This window comes from Haliotis rubra, unplaced genomic scaffold, assembly GCF_003918875.1.
Source record: "Haliotis rubra isolate DU_JTF1 unplaced genomic scaffold, ASM391887v1 Scf8, whole genome shotgun sequence".
Lineage (NCBI taxonomy): Eukaryota > Metazoa > Mollusca > Gastropoda > Lepetellida > Haliotidae > Haliotis > Haliotis rubra.
Window position 1 is genome coordinate 2,342,798 of NW_025767523.1, and position 12,719 is coordinate 2,355,516.

At 41.0% G+C, this 12,719-nt stretch overlaps 1 protein-coding gene across 3 annotated transcripts in view; it reads left to right on the plus strand.

The window, feature by feature from the left end:
- LOC124261388 (receptor-type guanylate cyclase Gyc76C-like) overlaps positions 1–12,719 on the plus strand; it is a 175,287-nt gene that overhangs the window by 11,093 nt on the left and 151,475 nt on the right. The window contains exon 2 of one of the 3 annotated variants that reach the window (XM_046695700.1): positions 11,992–12,076. The exons of the other annotated variants lie outside the window; for them this stretch is intronic. The gene's annotated coding sequence lies outside the window, so the exon portion shown is untranslated. The remainder of the gene's footprint in view (positions 1–11,991; positions 12,077–12,719) is intronic. 3 annotated transcript variants of the gene reach the window in all.

Sequence of the window (12,719 nt, forward strand, 5' to 3'; positions counted from 1 at the left end):
CACCGGCGACAAAACGGTGTTCCAGCCCCTCTTTGCTAGAAAATATATGTAGGGTTATCGCGAGTATGAGAACTTGTTTTTGACTGCGTGTAACGTTGCTGCAGCCATATGACACTGGGAGACGGCGCACATAGGTTTCACACGTTTAAAATGAAGCATTTGCAAAGTTCGATCATATAACACGGTTTTATAGAAATAGTAACGCAGAGGAGCAAAAATGTCATTGGCTCCAACGATGATCTTCCTGTTTATCTCCCATACTGGCTTTCTTACAAGGGGACCGCCTCCGTGGTGTAGTGGTTAGAGCGTCCGCCCGGAGAGCGGAAGGTCGCGGGTTCAAAAGACGTTAAAATATGGTACTTGTTGGTCCCTGCCTGGCGCTCGGCATTAATGGGTACAACAAGGACTGGTCGGCTCGGAGTCAGTATAATGTGTCCTAGTGGGGTATTCATGCTTCACTGCGGCATGGTATCTCAGTGGGCTAGCATTATAAAACCAGCTTAAGTCTGGGCTAGTACAAGCAGCCGCACATACACATAAACATGCATGCACGTCGTCATATGAGCGAAATATTCTCAAGCACGACGTAAAAACCAATTTCACCTCACCTCACCTCATCTTACAAGGGCATCCCGCTCGCCTAAGGCGGGGAATTCGCTGTGCAGAGTTGCGTCCCTTGCGTGTGCCGGAAACACGTTGATTCGCCCTGATGATGTTTGTAGTTTGTAAAATGTTCTTACTCATGGGATCCATTTAGGTAGTCGTCTATTACCTGCATGACATCTGGTATCTATCTGCTTTGTGATATAACTGAAATGAGGTTCAAATATGATTTAAAACTAAATAACTTATGCTAACATAACTTGGTCCTTCGGTCTAGGAAACGAGCCTGGAATTACGATTATCATAATAGTACATCGTAGTATTTTGCCACTCACAATCAAAGTCGGTTGATGAAGAAACAATTATTAAGGTTTTTTTTATTGACCTTTCTTATGTCCCATGATGTAGGGGAGAGGGCCGAGGTTGCTCGGGGTTTACGCGGGTTTTAACGGTATGTAGGGCTGGGGATGGCTCCAGTTTTGATTAATTGTTGAATGAATCGAACCAAAGAACACTGCTTGCTTGGAGATTATGAGGGCCGTGCTGCAACGACTTTGACAGCTATGTCACCGTTACATCTGTATTAAAGGTAGCCATCGAACGTTCTTTTAAGGCGTTGCTTAATAGCAAACCAACATTGTGACAAAGTAAAAATCACGCAGTAGACACTGCTTTCAGAGGAAATTCTCCTAATAATGAAAACGGTTTTGTCACATTTATTCACATATACATTCTCGCCATTCTGCTATCCTTAGATTATGAGCATAACTGGAAGTGTTAGCGATGGTATAATGTGCAGAAAGAAAAGGAAATCAATTGTGACGTATATAGATCACGTGTTGCTCCTAGTCTTGCAGTCTCTTAATGTATGGCTCAATACCTTCCTTTAATATAGTGAGAATAATGTATATATACAAGTATTTATATGAACAAAACTGTCAAATTATACAGTTCAATACACAACGTCAGTGTGAAAGAATCATTAATCTCCATTCTCCTCCGAAACAAATACAACTGGGCGTAGAAAGCGAAAAAGTGGTCAATATTATATGACTGGATCACTGAAAATGGGTGATGGCACCAGGCGTTAGCTGAAGATAAGCAAATCACGCGTTATGTGATATCACTGAATCCCTGCTTGATACATACTACAAATGCAGCCAATGCAGCAATTGATGTGCTTCTAACATGGAATTGTCATAGATGCTTAAGGCTTAAATCAGAACGTATATTATCGGATATATTTCCTTTTAATAACACATACTGGACTGTGTATAGTTTTCTTGTCAAGCACATCTACATGTAACTGCTTCAAGCTGTGTGTGTGTGTGTGTGTGTGTGTGTGTGTTTTGCACGTAAGTAAATGGTTGCATCGTGTTCTGGTGTGTATTTGTACTTCTCTGTTGAAGGTTTTCTACACTGACCAAGGTACCAGTTTAAAAAACGACCATACCGCTCTTGAGTATTGAGAGTCTAAGTTGATGACTATTGATGACACGCAAAACAAATCGTGTTAATTGTGCGAATTTTAATATCCACACATATATGTGTAATTATGATATCTCTTATCGCCCATAGCCGAGATGATCCAAACTTGGTCTTCGACAACCCATGCTTTTCAACATCATCGTATCCCAAGTGCGTAGATCGATGCTCATGTTGTTGATCACTGAATTGTTTGGACTCTATCATTTATAGACTGCCGCCATATATCTGGAATGTTGCTGAGTGCGGCGTTAAACAACAAACAAATGAAACCTATCGTCCATAACAAATTATTATATTGTTCACAAATAATGAGTGAGTGAGTGAGTGAGTGTGTATAGCTTTACGCCGCTTTTGGCAATATTCCAGCAATATCAAGGCGGGGAACACCAGAAATGGACTTCACGCATTGTACCCATGTGGGGCCTTCGGCGTGACGCGCGAACGCTTTAACCACTAGGCTACCCCTCAGCCCCCACAAATAATGAACAACTGGCTACCTGTTTAAATATAATGAATATAATATATATTTCCGTCACCTTAACGTTTGCCATAATATATTTTGGTTCTAATTCATACATATTCATCATTGAATTATTGATCCAATGTTTTTAGTACGTGATAGACGATGCTCTTATCAAGGGACGGACAGCCAGGTTAATGTACGTATTCTGATCCACGCCAAATTCTGGCCAGTCCCTGTGATACGTATGACAATTAAACTACTTCCATGTAGTCTGAGTCTGGACTTGTCGGTCAGATGTGCCCAACAGTTACCTAATGAGCGAGAGCCGTTATTTATGTACGAGAAGCTTCGTGTTCTTGAATATTCACTTACGATGATGTGTTAGAACACTGGGGACGCCCACACCGTCTTGTCTCATTCCACGCGGTTATCCTGATATATGGCTCGATCTGTTATCTTTTATGGATAGCCCTTGTTATAAGTTAAAGCCCAATAGTCTGGCCACCGTGAATACCGGACACACTCTGTTTATACTCTTCCCTTCTGCCCAGCTGCAAAGTAGCTAAAGACACTCACTCACGCTAATCCGGACATTTGTTAATCCGGAAGATTTTTAAAGCGTACGTTGTGGATTGATGAGGTTGAATTGTATCCAGATTGTGCTGCAGTAAGGATTGACGAGGTTGAATCGTAACCAGAGTTTGCTGCAGTGCGGATTGATGAGGTTGAATTGTATCCAGATTTTGCTGAAGTGCGGATTGACGAGGTTGAATTGTCACCAGATTTTGCTGCAGTGCGGATTGATGAGGTTGAATTGTATCTAGATTTTGCTGCAGTGCGGATTGACGAAGTTGAATCGTAACCAGGTTTTGCTGCAATGCGGATTGATGAGGTTGAATTGTAACCAGATTTTGCTGAAGCGCGGATTGATGAGGTTGACTTGTAACCAGATTATGCTGCAGCGCGGATTGACGAGGTTGAATTGTAACCAGATTTTGCTGAAGCGCGGATTGATGAGGTTTAATTGTAACAGATTTTGCTGCAGTATAACGAACATAGGTATACGCTTCATCGCACCACCACCACCCCACACCACCCACCACCCACCCACCACCCCCACACCACCCACCACCCACCACCCCCAGGTGATGCTTGAGTGTTGTCGTTCTGCTATTGTATCGTGCTGTAATTCACCTAAGATACTAAGATAAGCTAGTGGTTGATAAGATGAGCATCGACCCACTGCAATCAACAGATCATGCGATGTAAATACATATATAACGTCAACGCGAGTAAATAACCAGTATTCACCGTCCGTCTTAACAGATTCAATGTGCAATATTGAGCTGTAATCCAATTTACCCAGATAAACGAGTGGTTGATAGCACGAACATGTCCCGGAATCCTAAGGGTATCATCATGGAAGTGTGTGGAGAATGCGTAGACGTTACACTTTGGTGAAAGCCATGAACACTGTTACAGTGCCGAAAAAACAAGAATCGTGGATTCGAACCCACGACCATAGGCATGGCAAGCGTATAGTAATCTGCACAGAAATCCCCACAGTAAATTCCACCTCCCGAGAAAACCTGGCACAGTGTCCCGATAGTAAATATCGATTGGCAAGGTGGTTCCTTGATGATGAATGTTGCGTCAATTAAGGTATTTACGCCATGCTACCTTTCTAAGATTGATTGTTACGTGCAAGGCTTTTTAAAACAAAAAAGAAAACCAAAAACCCGTTAACAAGAGGCTACATGTAATCTGGAGAGCAAACGAAGCTGTGCCTCTCAGGTTGATTTTTTTTTAAATTTAATCTAAAAGTAACATAAATTAGGGATGTTACGGGGCGGTGGGATAGCCTAGTGGTTAATTTGTTTGCTCGTCACGCCGAAGACCCGGGTTCGGTTTTCCACATGGGTTAAATCGGTGAAACCAATTTCTGGTGTCCCCCGCTGTGATATTACTGGAATATTACTAAAAGCGGCGTAAAACCACACCCTCAGAGATAATACAGCCGAAACATGAACTTATCCTTAATAAAATTAAGTTTAAAACTTTTACACAACTACTGATTGTACATTTGACATTTTGGCTTTGAAAATATATAACCATCTTTTTTTCGGCTCAGACTTTCACTATGGGAAACATGGTAGTAGGTATTCGTAGCAAATTCATTTTTCCCGTCTTCGTAAGCCAGTTTATTTTTACATACATTTGAAAACATACATTTTACAGCCATTTTAAAACTGCTGCATGAATGAGTAATAGTTTAATAGGCATAATCTAATTCAACAAAATTCATTTATTTTCATTCGACATAAACAACAAACTCGGTATACTCATTTTGTCCCTCACTATATATCAGTGTCATTGTTAATAACAATTCTTCACTATTCATCGATGCGCTAAATTAGGTTTATTTGCGTCCAAGAAAGGTTTCCAAAGTACACGACCTAAGTAAATGAAGCTACTTTCCTCAAACTGCTGAACGCTGTATACACGCAGTAGAAGGTCGATTAAAGCTTAAACACTTCTCCCTCAAAATGTATCTCAGCTGTTGCGGACATGACGAATCACTATACTCTCACCTGAGGGGATATTAATTATTGACGAATTGGAGTTGTAGGCGATAGGAATGCTCCCCGTGTGTCTATGTTTACTGTCTGTATTTCAGAATAACATGGTTCTGAACAACAAATAGATTCCGAGAGAATAGCTTTTTAAAAAGGGTCACGATGACCATATACGGTTACAGTGAACTGAAGGGGAACACATCGGTTTGGGATAACGTACACAGCAGGTGGCTGGCACCATAAGCAGTGAGAAGGAATGGTATCTTATGGCTGTCAGTTCGGTTTGATTGAGTGAATTTAGTTTTATACCTCTTTTAGCAATATTCCAGCAATATCACGGCGGTGGGACACCAGAAATGGGCTTCACACATTGTACCCATGTGGGGAATCGAGCCCGGTTCTTCCGCGTCACGGGCGAACGCTTTAACCACTAGGCTACCCCACCGCCCCAGTTCGTTTTAAGACGTGTTCGTTATAAACATAGTTTACTGTGTTCGAAGTTTGTGTTGATAGTTTGCGATACAACGAACATCAAGTTGATATGTTGGTTATTTATTAAACCACGTTAGAGTAACTCATCATCCCGAATTTTGTCGTCTCTCCGTTTCTAAATGCCTCGAGTACAAAGACCGATACTTTGTAAATGATTTCTTTGCCGTTTCACAGCAAAAATAACTTAGTTTCCGTTTTGCGGAAACCTAACGGATACTTAAATGTAGGTTTCTAGGTTTCCAGTATCCGCAGACAATGCGAGTTTCCGCATAGTTTACAAAACTGAAACCGGTTTCCGTCAAGTTTCTACTGAAACTGTCATTATAAGTTTCCATTTAGTTTCAGTTCGCTGAAACATTCAAAGAGAAAATGACTTTGTTTCCGCTATTGCGGAAACCTATTGTACTGGGTAATGTAGGTTTCCGCTAGGTTTCTGTTGGTTTCAGCTTAGATGAAATGGCAAACTTATAATTAGCTTTGTGCTGTTCCATTGGGGACTATATTTACTTATTGTTACATTTGCAAGATAATTTCTGTTTACAGAATCCAGTTAGGGTCAATGCAGGAAGCAAAAGTACTGTTCGTGCCGTAGTCCCTAGTATGTTGATCAACCTTCAGGTGTTGGCAATCTATAGCTCATTTTATATACTGTACCGGTAAAGTGTTTATGGTTACATGCTAGTTTTAGTGTACATTTGTGATAGATTGGTTATTTTACTGTCCTTCGAAGACAGGTAAGTATATATGTTTGTTTTTATTTCATGTACACATTTACAAATTTAGAGTTACGACTTTCATAGTCACGATATGGCTACCGATGTGACTATGCAACTCACTCACTACCATTCTGCATAACTTGTGAATGTACAATTTATTACATTGTACCCGAAAAACAACAAACACAGTGACACATGCACTGTTATGATTCATCTGTTTCATTATTGTGAATAGCTCACATTTCAACAGTACTCAACAATGTGTGTGTGTGTGTGTCTGTGTGTCTGTGTGTCTGTGTGTCTGTGTGTCTGTCTGTCTGTCTGTCTGTCTGTCTGTCTGCCTGTCTGTCTGTCTGTCTGTCTGTCTGTCTGTCTGTCTGTCTGTCTGTCTGTCTGTATGCATGCATGCATGCATGCATGCATGCATGCATGCCCATATCAAAAGGGAATTTTCAGCATTGGAGAAAACAAATTCTGTATGAATATGCAAATACAAATATGTCAAAACCCTACAACATTTTATGCATATGATGAAATGAGGTCTACTAGTGCAGGCATAACATATTCGCTGTGGTATTTATAAAACAGATTTCAAATCAAATTCAAATGTTTATTGTATGAAAGGTCATGGGCCCATATACATATACATGAAGTGTACATTTGAAGCTGTCTCAATGTATCTTAACATATACACACTAACAATCTCACATAGTAAAGACTTGGCAACTTGCTTACAACCATGAAGCTTATGTTGCACTCACACTGAGCAGCCAACAATCCTCTGATGTGGTACATATGACGCAGAGCCTTGAGTTGAGCCTGAGTTTTGCCACATCAAGTTGATATGTTGGTTATTTATTAAACCACGTTAGAGTAACTCATCATCCCGAATTTTGTCGTCTCTCTGTTTCTAAATGCCTCGAGTACAAAGACCGATACTTTGTTAATGATTTCTTTGCCGTTTCTTATTCATGTATCTAAAACGAGTAGCTTAATTACTTCATAGTGTGTGTTTGCTTTAAGATCCAAACAATGTGAATATGTTTGAATACATAATGCCATTTTGAAAGTAGTCAGATGAAACTATGTTGTATTTCAAATAACAATTTCTCAGAAAAGTACAGATTCTAGTAATCCCATCGTGGATTCGACAAAACACTGTCAGAGTTTGGCATCTAATGTGGAAGTCGCAGCGGCTGAGTGGTTTACTCAACCTAAGAAAAGTGCTAGAATCTGTATACTGAGAAAGTGCAATCCCAAACATAACATATGTTACGTGACTCTCTTTGTTTTCCACATAAAGAGAGTCTCCTAAACTTACACACGAGAATCGCATGGGAGCGTTTAACGTTCCAGATGGGTATTTTAATTTAATTCTCAACTTTAAAAAGTGGAGGCGCCTGTAAATATTAAAAACGGAAGTAGTAGAATGAATGAATGTACCTTTAATTTACAAATAACTCGATCGCCTGCATGTATAAGTAGCGGGAGCTCCAGGGCCCCGTTTCACGAAGCGAACGTAGCGCTAAGGTGATCTTAATACCCATACTTTAACATAGACTTACGACAGTCGTAGCGCTAAGGTGATCTTAATACCCATACTTTAACATAGACTTACGACAGTCGTAGCGCTAAGATGATCTTAATACCCATACTTTAACATAGACTTACGGCTGTCGTAGCGCTAAGATGATCTTAATACCCATACTTTAACATAGACTTACGGCAGTCGTAGCGCTAAGGTGATCTTAATACCCATACTTTAACATAGACTTACGGTTGTCGTAGCGCTAAGGTAATCTTAATACGCATACTTTAACATAGACTTACGACAGTCGTAGCGCTAAGGTGATCTTAATACCCATACTTTAACCCATAGCTTTAACACCCATACTTACGACTTGACAGTAGCGCTAAGGTGATCTTAAAACCCATACTTTAACATAGACTTACGGTTGTCGTAGCGCTAAGATGATCTTAATACCCATACTTTAACATAGACTTACGGTTGTCGTAGCGCTAAGGTAATCTTAATACCCATACTTAACATAGACTTACGGCTGTCGTAGCGCTAAGATGATCTTAATACCCATACTTTAACATAGACTTACGGCTGTCGTAGCGCTAAGGTGATCTTAATACCGATACTTTAACATAGACTTACGACAGTCGTAGCGCTACGATCGCTTTGTGAAACGGGGCCTTGGAATTTCATAAGAAAGACATAATTTTGGAAAAGGGGATTCCAGTAAAATGTTCCAAATGACGGAGTTCTTTACGTTCTGAATATAGATGGTGGGTGTTCCTTTCACGATAGCGCTATTTCCTTTAAGTAAAGAAATCAAAAGCCGGTCTTTTCTTGATTACAAGATCTTGACAAGGGTGCGTGAGGAACTCCTGCAACATAAAGAAGGTCAATCTGACTTAATGGTATCGTGTTTTTAAGTGCAGCATATCAAAGAATCTTTAATTTGGCGATAGCCTCAGCTCAATTAACTTCTACCTGTGGGGGATCTCTTCACAATTTGAAAAATTGTAAAAACTCCGATTGCGTGTTTCACAACTGTATGACGTTCTTTTAACACATTCAGCCTCGGGGGAAATAATTTGGTCGATCGAAATATTTGAAATACATGTCTTCAATACGACCTTTGACTCCATTTGTATGTTGTATGTTGTTTAACACAAGACTCAGCAATGTTGCAAAGAATTCAATTATTGACGTCATGGGTATTAATTTGGATCCGATGATATGTATAAAAACATGTCCGCTACCTGACCACCCGATTTGGTTAGTTCCCTCCTACGACAAATATACATGTAGTATGTTGGACATATATCAGTGAAGATCCAGGTTAGAATTGGTCTTCAGCAACCCATGCTTGTCGTAACAGACGACTAACGGGATCGGGTGGTCAGGCTCGCTGACTTCGTTGACACATGTCATCGTATTCCATTTGCGTAGATCGATGCTCATGCTGTTGATCACTGGATTGTCTGGTCCAGACTCGATTATTTACAGACCGCCGCCATATAGCTGGAATCTACCGCGACAACCAACCATAGATGTTCCTATTGTTGAGTGTGGCGTTAAACAATTTCATCCAAAACCAAACCCTTCCTAAACAAATATATGCTTGTTGGAGATGTGACTTCTTAAACCCAAACCATCCCTTTACGAGGGTTGTTGAATCTGGAGATAAGTTCTAACCCGGATATTTACGAGGGGTTGAATCTGTGTCCAGAGACCTCCTCGCTATTATCGACCTACAGTTGCTAAAATCGCATGTCATGCCTGCGGCGTTAAGCAATATTCACACAATTGAAAATCGTCCAAACAATTGCGATTGGCATCAAAACGTTAAGAACACTCTCTGGGAAACACTGCGAACTCCTCAAAACAACTGTGATAGCCGTGTCAAAAACATTATCACCGAATAACTACATGTATTTCTTTTCTCATTTTTATCACCAAGTAACATTGGTGCATTCGTGTTCTTTGCCCGGCACTTTAAGGACCAATCATTTTATACAAGTGTGGAGAGGTGGGAAGTTTTTGATACCTGTTGCAAACGCACTTCCATTTTTAAACATCGCCCAAATATGGGTGTTTGTTTATGGTGACCACAAGACTGTCTCATACGTGGTGGTCACCGTCTTCTTCTTCCCTCTGACCCACACCTTTTGAACAAATGACCGGTCCTTTACCTCGTCTCGACCCCGCTACTAAAACCTGAGGCATTTCCTGCCCACGTGTCCAACACGTGGATATTATTGTTAATTGCCCATGTCTACCAAATTTGAAACCCTAGGCTTAATAAACAGCCTAATAAATAATACTCTTTGTCTCACTCCGATATTTTCCTTGAGGCCCATATACCAACTCGCCCCAACCTCATGTATTTTCCCATACAATTCTAGCATAATCAACGTATCGGGTTGCTTCCGCAGATGTTCAAAAGCCACACGAGCAATTTAAATGTATAAATAGCACCAATATAAATGTGCGTTGGCAGTATGTACAATATAATGATTCTACAAAGGGCATGGGCAGACAATTGGAACTGAAATACCCATGAATACGTCTATGTTTATTTTATTTCCAAATCCGTTTTGCCCCTCTGAAGGACTGGGCAAAGGTTATGCAATTTTACACCTTATTAATGTTGAAATGTCAGGTTGCATGATAAATGATAAGAGAGAGGAGGACGTGTTTTATACGCAGATAACCTTTCACTAGCTATTGACAAATGCCACATGGTCAGCGAGTGCCAGTGGGTGTGAATTCGGCTACTTATGTAAATGCATTTGGACTGAGGGAGGGCTAAACCTTCCCCTTATGCTTCACAACTGAATAGGAAATAGCAACGTGGTGGGAGGTTCTACCCTCGGGATGTCCGTGGCACCGGGTGTCCTTGACCAGGATTAAACGGTACATGACATGATATATGACACAGCTTGTCAAGATACGGTGTCTCTTTGTGGACCCGTACGTTTGTTTTTGCAGGAATGGTTAATTCGAGTCGACAGGAACCCTTGCACACACGCACAAACGCACGCACGCACGCCGTACGTTTGTATTTGCATGGTTAATTCGAGTTCGAGTCGGCAGGGACCCCTGAAGCACACACACACACGCACGCACGCCGTACGTTTGTATTTGTAGGAATGGTTAATTCGAGTAGGGAGGCACCCATGCACACACGCGCACGACGCACTCACTCACTCACGCAAGCCGTACGTTATGTATGCAGGAATGGTTAATTCGAGTCGGCAGGGACCCTTGAAACACACACTCACACACACGCACGCACGGTCATTCATGCACGTACGCACTCCGGCACACGCGCGCACTCAAACATGTACACACACACACGCATTATATATATATAATTCTTTATTTCAAAATGGCCGTCACGGGAGACATATTGAATGAAAGTGTCTCACCATTTCTGAACCAGAGCTTTGGTTCCATTTGCAAGTAACTTTTTTTATCAATATTCCTTTTGACGCCGTCAAAAATATTTCGTGCCTGTTTGCTCAAAACCATATTCAAATATAACAATCTAAACTATCAGTGAACACATGAAACATGTTAACCGACTAACCTTGTGATGAAGCTGTGAAAGAAACGTGACCGAATCCGTGCACATGTAATATTAATAACATCCGCGTTTGATCTATTGTTTGAAGTTGAAAGAACCACTGGCAATAAAGCTTTCTTCCTCTTCTTTCTAAACGAGCATCTCATCGTCGCCATTTATTTGCATTTTTAAAGATGAAATAGACTTAATATTAAATGGATGCACACTCCTTGTCACAGAAGCTGTAGCTCACCTTCATTACCTACATTGATTCATGAATATCACGATATAATGACCTTGCTTTTTCTGGAAGGCTTACGGGTTCGATTCCCCACATGGGTACAATGTGTGAAGCCCATTTCGGGTGTCCCCCGTCGTGATATTGCTGGAATATTGCTAAAAGCGGCGTACAACCAAACTCACTCACTCACTCACTCTGGAAGGCTTCGATTAGCTGCAACGTAACATTGCCGATACGGCGTTAAGCAATATTCACTCACTGACTTTGTCTGGAATATGAGGGAAATGGATGATCCAGTCGTCTGAAGCCTGCGTCATTCACTTTACAGAGTTGCGTCCCTTAGGCGTACCAGGATAAATAAAGTACCAAATAAAGTAGTTACAGAGACACAGATTGGAGGTGGGAACCTAGTGGTTAGAGTGTTTATTCGTGTTCGATTGTGCCCACATGGGTACAATGTGTGATGCCCCTGGTATAACGGGAACTTTGCGGAATGCGATATAAAACAAAACCTCACTCACTTAAACGATGTATCGATAAAAATAATTGAAATTGTTACTGATGAAATACCGACATCTTTGTCATTGTTGTTGTTGTTGCTGCCACTGCTGTTTTTGTTTCACCTAAAATTGAAGGCATTAAAGAGTAAGGGTGATGTCGACCAGTTTTATATCATCGCGGTCCCCAAAACCTAACAAGTTATCAATGACCTGGTTATTCCTTCTACTCAAAAACATACAGTCGCCAGAAGAGTCAAAATATGATCGTCAAACGCAACCGGCTGTGCCTGTTGCCATGGTAAATTCCTGTCCTAATAACCACACGTTATCAACATATAATATCTCTATGCTTAAACTGACCGTTCATGTGACCTCAGCCTTATTAAAGACCATCTCATCTGTCGCTGTATAATCCCTACCATATAATCCGACAGCAGGGTGCCGATTTGATGCGGCTTCCTCCGTTCGACCTTAGCACGAAATTTGACGTCCATGCCGGAACACTGACTTAATACCAAAAGCCGATAAGTCCCAGACTGACCGATAGATGGCGCTG